Source organism: Marmota marmota, unplaced genomic scaffold (genome assembly GCF_001458135.2).
Source record: "Marmota marmota marmota unplaced genomic scaffold, marMar, whole genome shotgun sequence".
NCBI classification, from domain to species: Eukaryota; Metazoa; Chordata; class Mammalia; order Rodentia; family Sciuridae; genus Marmota; species Marmota marmota.
This window is the reverse complement of record NW_025999942.1, coordinates 10,577,728-10,586,644: the sequence shown is the minus strand read 5'-3', so window position 1 is coordinate 10,586,644 and position 8,917 is coordinate 10,577,728. Positions and strand designations below refer to the sequence as shown.

The 8,917-nt window shown below is 35.8% G+C and overlaps 1 pseudogene; it reads left to right on the top strand.

Moving 5' to 3' along the window:
* The first annotated feature begins 6,302 nt into the window (after nt 1–6,302).
* Nucleotides 6,303–7,646, top strand: LOC107153277 (annotated as a pseudogene).
* The last annotated feature ends 1,271 nt before the right edge of the window (nt 7,647–8,917 follow it).

Sequence of the window (8,917 nt, the reverse complement as noted above, 5' to 3'; positions counted from 1 at the left end):
TATATATATATGGCAATAGCTGATCATATATTTGATGAAAATACTAATATTCTTTAACAATGCAGCTTTCATTAAAAAAGAGGACATGCATTTTGGAAGTGCCTATGGAGATGTGCAAGTGTTACTGGTGGTACTCAAAACAAATGTCAATTTCTAGGTTCTTAATTCATTGAGGAGAAAATTAATAATAATCAGTGACAAACTTCTCCTCATATCATATCACAAATTCATCAAGTGAAACCCTCCAGGTGGCACAATTAGTGCCCCATCTGTGGTTGTTTTTTATATATTTTATAACTAAGAGAGGAGTAAAACTAAATGGTTACATATTATAATACAAATATATATGCATACATACATTACACACATGTAAGACAGAGAAACAGAGACAGATGGACAGATAGAAATGCACAGAGAGAGGAGAATATATACAGTAGCTCAAATACTTATATGTGTGTATAAATTTGGACTACCACACACATTTGATTCTTAGCAATATATAATCAATGCTAAAATTATTCTTACTGATAAATAATCAATGTTTATTTGTTCTTTTCTATGTCATTGTGTCATATTTAGATTTCTAATTGTAGTATTCATGGTATAAAGGACAAAAATTTATTTAAAGGAATGAACAACAATCTTATAAATAAGACAAACTATTTACTACTAATAATTTTGTCTTATTTTTACCATTTTATGTTTTATCAATTTTAAAAATTAGTATTTTAATTAATTCTTGATATAGCATATACTTTGAATATTATGTATATATATACATATATATATAAACATAAATTGCTAGTTCCACTTTCCCCAGACGTAGTTTACAAAATGCACTCATCTAATTACAGAAAATGTTAACTTCAGAAACTTGAATAACTTTCTTTTTAACTGAATTAAGTGCAAATCAAAAATCATTTTAAACTTGTGCTTCAAATATTTTTACAAGATCTCCCTCTTCTGGCCACAAGAGTTATTTCATTTCTTTTTATCTACAGTAGTCTTAAAAATCTATTGCAAATTTAGGGTAAAGCTAATTAATACTAATCTGGCATCAAAGAGATAAATAGACAGGTACTCCTAAAAATGAAAAACAGGAAACTCTTTTCAATATCTCTAATACACATACTGTTCTATTAAAGTCTGTTTATCTAATTTCATTTAAATTCCTGCCTCACTGAAAGTCTGAGAATTCATATGCCAAGCTTGGTAATAAGTTAATAAATGAATTGAATGCTTGAGGTATTCCAGATGGACTTAAATCGCAAATGCTGTCATTCACAAAGGAGACTGCACTCCTACAGCTGGAATGCAAGCTTCCAAATGCAGACCTACCTCTGCATCTTAAAACAGGTGAGAAGCAAGCTCCACTAAATGTTTGTTCAGAACTTAGTTGAAAGCAATAAAACACATCTGAGAAATATTTATAAGAAATTGACAACAAATGATCACATGCAACTTGGTACAGCAATAACCTACTAAACACAGTTTTCAACTATGTTACTTGTGTAATTAACATGAGCAAAACGGTAATTGCACGTGACAAGGAAGATATTGGATCTTAAGTGATAGGACATCAATTAAAACATCAGTGAGTTTGGAGGAAAAACAAAGGAAATTCATTTTTAAGTACTGGAAAAGGAATTATAGGTTTAGATAATTAAGTGAATGAAGAAATAGGAAAAGGACTGGTTGAAAATAAGTCCCATTTTTTTTGTTTGGTTTGGTTTGGTTTTAGTTTAGGTCACTGTGTAGATGACTATACTGATAGTTTTGATTTTAAGAAATGAAAGCCAAGAGAAAAAATGAAGACGTGTGGTAGTGACAAAGAAAATGTAATCAATCTGTGGTGTCACTGGCATGTAAATGAAGAGAGTGCAGAAGAAATGCTAATATTGGGGAAATATTTTAAATTTTATATTAAAAAGTAGTTTAGAAGCATATATGATGTAGTTACAATCTTTAAAATGCCACTAAATGTTGGTTGATGAATACAGCCATGATTTTTAGCATTGGCTATTTTACATGAGTTGACTTTTGAGTGTTAACCTAGTATCATGTACATGATGAGGAGTTCACAGAGAGGTGAACAAAACTATTTTGTTTTTGAAGTTGCATGAAGATTTCTTCTCTTGGAACATCTCAGTTATGAAATGTCTGAAACATCACCAATAAGGAAATACATCTTTTCTCAAATTCTTTATGAAAATGCAGATCATATGTGTCATATATCAACTTTCTATTTGGAATGCATAACATTAGGCTTATGTTTTCATCACAGAAGAAGTGCATTACTTTGGTGATTCTTTGCCACAGATCCCACATTAAATTTTTCCCTCATAATAGAGTTAACGAGAAGATTTAAGGAGATAATACATGTAAAACACAGAGTACAGTATATTGCATATAAGACTTTAGAGTTCTAGAAAACTCTAAAATTAAGGGCACATTAATATATTTAAATTTTATATGTATACGTGTATTATTTAATGAGTTAACAAAATATTTCCTGTTCCAAAAAAGAGAAAATGATCATTTTTTCTCTGAACCATCTAAATGATGAGTTTACTAATAGTTATTTAGGAATTTATGTTATATGACCTCACCTGAAAAAAAATAATATAAATAATAATAAATAAATAAAAATAGTAAAGATAATTGAATCTATTTTTTCATGCAATAAAAATATTGAATGCAATATAGCTAAGAGATTAGCTTTCTATTAAGAAACTAATAACTTTACCTCATGCTGACAGAGCCAAATCAGGAATAACCTGGATAATTAGGATTTTAAAGTCATGTTAACAATTTATTTTTTGCAATCATTCAAATTAACTACACTACATTTCAAAGAGCCAAAAATAACTTAAATTTTGTTCTTTTCATTATCTAGCTTCCACACAAAATTGATCATTTTGTTGAAGCAGCTGGACATGGGAAGTGTGACTGAGCAGAGCAGAAATACATTAATCTAAATAATAGCTATGTGAATTCCCGAGCAGGGATTAAACTGGGGAGAAGACAAAAATGCATGTTTCTAAGAGATGCACAATTTTCACCTACTTTAAAATGCAGGCATATGCAGAATAGGATTTAGTAAAACATGCTGAACTGCTATTCTCCAGTGACTCACTGAGCCAGTTGGTTGTGGACACAAAGTATAGCACAATTCTCCAGCCCCATTTCTAGATGTCAGCATCTTATGTGGCCTGCTGTTTTCCTTGGAATTACATCCCTAAGCCACAGCAAGCAAACTCAACTTGTTGAAAATCATTTTTCTCCCTGGCAGAGCAAGGAAGTGTCAGGCATTCACTTTGGCTTCTCTACTGCATTCATTCTCCATGGCAGCTGTTTATCTGTGTATTACCCACATCTCTATTTGCACTTCCACATCCCTGCACTTGTGGCAGCAGTAATAGCCTCTACAGATTTAGTTTTAATCCTAACCAAATCAGGGAGTGAGAAGATTCAAACAGTCCTACCCTTATGCACAGAAGCAGTCCTTACCAGTCGACTTTGAATCATATGTAGTTAGACTTGAAACAAAGAGGATTCCAAAAATTTGTGCTTTCAGGGTAATAAAAATGCTTAGTTTTCAATGTGAATCATAATGCTGGAAAGGAGCCACTCCTAAAGATTTAAAATAAATTTTCTTTCATATGATCACTTTAAAATAAAGAAAACTTAACTTGAGCAATCCCCAGATACACTGGATAAAGACATACTACTTACAGGGAGAGTATTAACTTTGTAAAATAGATTGGGAATATTGCATTGGTACTGATATTAACCTCTAAACAATAGTCGAATAGCTACTAAATGCATACTTCATTAATACTTCTATTAAACCTGGAATCTCCAAATTGTATGGGTACTTCAGAGTATCCTCCCTTAAAATAAGAAAGCAATACTGTACCTTCTCTAAAATTATATTATAAATATTATTTCATATATAAATGACTCATTTAATGACAAAGAGAAGTTTTGTATAGTTTTATTAATTTATTCAAATGCATGCTATGTTTAAAATTTTTCAATTAATATTATTTCCATATCTCTTTGGACACAAGATCACTATCTTCATGATTCAAAAGCATGCACAGAAAGAATTGAAATAAATGATGATCTGATTTTTTTTACCAGTTTTGTGCAGATCTTGATTATTCATCTAGATAGAATCACCTTCTAATTGTCCACATACAATTAAAATTTAACAAATGAATTCTAATAGCAGGGATAATTTTAACATATTATTTTATAATTAATATTTTTCTGTAAAACTCATTGATTTAGGGATACGATTTCCCTTAAATCTCTATTTATATTCATTTTTCTGTAATTATTTTATACAATCTATGATAACATGGGAAATAATCCCCAGCAAGATTTGTATGTAATCAATAGACAGTATTGGTACATATTTAATAAAAATAGTAATAACTAGGTGTGATAATACTTTAAGCAAGTGTTCTGACTTCAGACTCCCCAGATATGAATACATACTCAAACTGTACTAAATCACGAGCAATGTATTCAGCATATATGTATAGATACACATGAATATGTTTGTTGCAGTTCTTAACCTAGATTTGTTATTTATGAGATCAGAGTCTTATGATTTAAAACCTCTTTGAATTTTGACTTGATACTCATATTTAAAAGTAACATTAGAATACCTAACATAGTAGGCCAAAGCAAAAATTAAGGAAATTCTAATAGGGTATGTGAATCCCAGTGCACTTCATTTATCATGTACTGAGTGCTCAGTAAGAGTTAATTCATTTTTCACTCATTTTTGTGTATACATCCTGCCTTTCCAATCATGATAAATCTTAGAAGAACATACACTATTTCTTGTGCACAAGAACCTTTAGCAATTCTTTGTTGTATTAACAATTTCAGCCTATACCCAAATCTCTACACAACCTTGTTATTCACTAAGTAGGAAAAACACTCCCATGTGTCAGTTTAAGACATTGGCAAATCAAGACAGATGCTCCAAGCAGCACTTCCCTATCTGTAAACACCATCACTTTACATACTGTCATCAAGGTGAATTTATTGGCCTTTCTAGAGATATTTTCTCTAAGCAATGTTTCAAAAATTATACATTTCATTAAAACCAGGAAAAAAAACTAAACAAATTTGTATCTATTTTTTTCATCCATTTATCACAATAATTCCATAAAACTGAATGCTATTGATATAACAGTAAATAGCTTACTTAAAATCCTAAATTTTTGGAACTTATAGTATGGTGAACCCAGGGTGAAGCACAAATAAATAAAATGAACTATATATATATTTAATATATATCAGGTTGCATTAAGCTTTGAACAAAATGAGGCAAGGAAAAAAATAGAATGTGACCTAGGTCAGTAAAAACTTCTTTGATTTGGACAAAAATCATAAAGAAAAGAAGAAGTAAGCCAAGCAAGATCTGGGAGATGATTTTAGGCAAAGGTACAGAAGGATCAACTCTTAACACAGGAGAAAAGAGAGCTTTACATGACACAATTTAAGTATAGTAACACACTCGTGCAAGGTTTTGAGCAGGGAGATGGCATAACCAAACTGATGTTTAAAATGTATTTGTAATAAAGTATTACCTAGAATGCACTTTTGTGATTTGCAATTTCTTATTCCTGGAATATTTGCTCACTTACCTTGCATGGGCCACAACGCTTTTGTACTGGATGTCCCAGTCTTCACATATTCCACAGTCTATTAGCAATAGATAAGGAAAGCATGGGGATGAAGTCAGATATTAATTTTGATGTATTGTGGATGGTCAGTAGTAATACACAGACAGTATTAAGAAATTACAGAAGATAAACCTCAGCCAAATATGGCATATCAGCTTAGGCTTGCTGCTAAATATGTTAACTTATGGACAGAAGTGAGACATGTGCAGCAAGGACCCTGGGAAGCATCCAGTTTGCACCTGGGATGCAGATGATATGTATATGACACTAATAACCTTCCAGCTTCAACAGAGTGCACAATACCAGGCACTAGTTTGTAAGAGTCTACATTATACATATCTGATTAAGGAGATTGGGGTTCATCTCCAAAACGAGAAGCCTTTGAAAATATTTAGGTAAGGCGATTTCTGGGAAGATGGTGGCGCCGGAATCAGGCGTGGCACATGTTTCCGCGGAGAGTACCTCTCAATGAGGGGCTCAAGAAAGAGAATTCTTACAAGAGCAGCCGTAGTAGGGTTCGTGGCTGCTATGGGCATTTTCTTCTTTCCTCTTAAAAGGATGATGTCGTTTCTCCTCCTCTGGTGAAAGCCGAGCCTCTTTGCCCACCATGAGCATCACCACAGAGGTCAAGAGTCATGGGATGAAGTTTGCTGAGGAGCAGCAGCTAAAGCATGGACGGACTCAAGGCAAAGGACTAGGCCGGAAGGAGAATGGCATCACCCAGGCCATCAAGGTGACTCTGAAGCAAGATACTCATGGGGACCAAGTGCAGATAAGATGCCTTTTCAAGGAGACCACTCATAATCGTCCCAAGCCTAACATGCTGTATCAGAAGTTCATGAAGCCAGCTATGAGCCCAAGGTTGCTTACTTCCAGCTGCTGCAGTCCACCTTCTGCCAGGTTGAAGTATGCAGGCCCCCACTCCTGTGGCTCTGCAAGGAGCAAGTTGGGGGGTGGCAAATTCCTGCCTAAGACAGTCACGCTGACTTCAGGTGGAGAGAAGCCAGACAGAAACTTGGAGAGCTGCAGTGATGACAGCCAGGAGCCCAGGCCTCCAAAGATCCTAATAAGATGCTGCTCCAGGCCTGCGAGGGGCGAACAGCACACAAGGCTGCAGGTCTTGGGATCACAATGAAGGCCAAGCTTGCCTGACTAGAAGCCCAGGAGCGGGCCTTCCTGACTCATCTTAAAGGCCAGGTCTCTGAGGCTCTCAGCCACCGTCTGAAAGCCAGCCCCCCACCCTCCAAAAAAGAAAAGGAAACAGAAAGAGCCTAGAGCAACTGAGAAGAGTGTGGATAAGGAGAACCCAGAACACACTGAGCACAGCATCAGGAAAAGCAAAAAAAGAAAAGAGACATCAAGAAGAGATGAGGGAGGGGGAACAGCTGTAGGGAGTGAAGAGGATGAGGCTGCGGGAACCAGTGGGCTTGAGGAACTCAGGAGCAGAGAGCAAGTCCATCCGTCTCTTAAGAAAAGGAAGAAAAAGAAGAAGCAGCACCATGAAGGGTAGGAGAGGGAGGAAGAGACAGTGGTGTTGGGTGGAGAAGGAAGAGGGAAGGATCCTGCAAGAGGTGTTGGGAGAAAGGAGGTGAGAGCAGAGTGCACACGGACCCCTGCCGCAGAGACAAGAAAAGGCAGCAGCCTGAGGAGGACTTGAGCATGGCTGATGGGGAAGGGGAGGAGACTGCTTTAGAGGGTGCAGCCAGGGAGGCAGAAAGCACGACATGTAGTAACAGAAGCAGCAGAAGCAAGAAGAAAAGACAGCAGTGCAGGAAAGAGGAGGTGTTCTCGGATGTAAGCTGTGAAGGTGACAATGGCAGGACTGAGGAAATAGAGAACAGAGGTAAGAAGAGGAGGCTGCAGCAACTCAGGGAGGAAAGAAGGAGAGTCAGCACTGACCAGAGCACCAAAAAGAAGAAATAGAAGAAGAGAGACTGAAGGTCCTCTCAAGTTGGAGTTTAGTACCTTTTCAGTTGTAGCCTCAGGGACCATGGTCAGTGTCCTACATGAGGAATCCCTCCCAAAGAGGAAACTGAGCTCAGGGACAGCAGTCTTCTGCTGGAGACAGCCAAGTGCCACGTCTTAGTCAAGGGAGTGGACATAGTCTCTCCTGCTCTCCCTGCAGCCTCCAACCCAGAGATCATGAACTCCAGTGCCTCCAGGAGCCAGGCAGCTAAGGAACAAGGTATACTGGGGGCTGCAGGAACAGGAATATAGACAGGCGCATCCCTACCAAAAGAAGCCAAAATGTATACTTACGGGAAATGTCTTGGTTTTAAATATCATGAAGGCTAAGAAAAACATAAACTTGGGGTTATGGGCTATATTCAGCTCATAGGTTGCTTATTTCTAACATTAGACCAATTGATTACAAATAAATATGAACTTGAGCTCCAAAAAAATATTTAGGTAATTGCTTAAAATTCCATTTGATATGTTGTTCTGACATGCACAAGAAGGACAGATGAAAAGAGAATGAGAAAAGGACACAAAAAAATCAAATATGGTTATTACATTGTTTTTACTTTTAAAGAATAAGGTTCTGAAAGAGGGCAAAGGTAATATCAATGCAAGGGATGGATTAACTGCAAAAATATATGGAGAATAAAATCAGGGAAGTTGGTGGTTAATTATTACAGAGGATAAGCAGAAAGAATAAGAAATTAGGACCCTAGGTTCTAAGAAGTTTGAGACCCTTGGTTAGTTTAATAAACCAAAATCAATACTGTGCACAGAGAGAGAAAATTTTTTTTAAAAATAAACCTTGGGAGTAGAATATTTGTTCAATTTTGACATTTTTTTGAAGCTCTTGTGTGTTGCCTATGTTTGCACAGCACGAAAACAGTTGGATTAATTAATCCTAGCTTGTAGGAAGACAAACAAATTTGGAAGAACAAGTGATATAATTAACAGTTGAAACAAGAAAAGTCAATGAAATTACCCAAAGGTAGTATAAGTGAAGAAAAAAACGTAGTGTTTGAGGAATCAAATTTTTAGATGGATCTCAAGAGGGAGGCTAGAAAATCAAAGAGATTAGGACCTCTCAAAAATGGAGAAAAAAAAATAGGAATAGTTTTTTTTCTGTGCAGAAAGCTGAGTGGAAACTTTCAAGGAAGAGAGATTTACTGAACTATACTGAGCTGCACAAGATTAAGAGTTATTGCTTTTACCTGTGATCTTCAAGCTCCTAGCACAAACAGTGGCAAAAG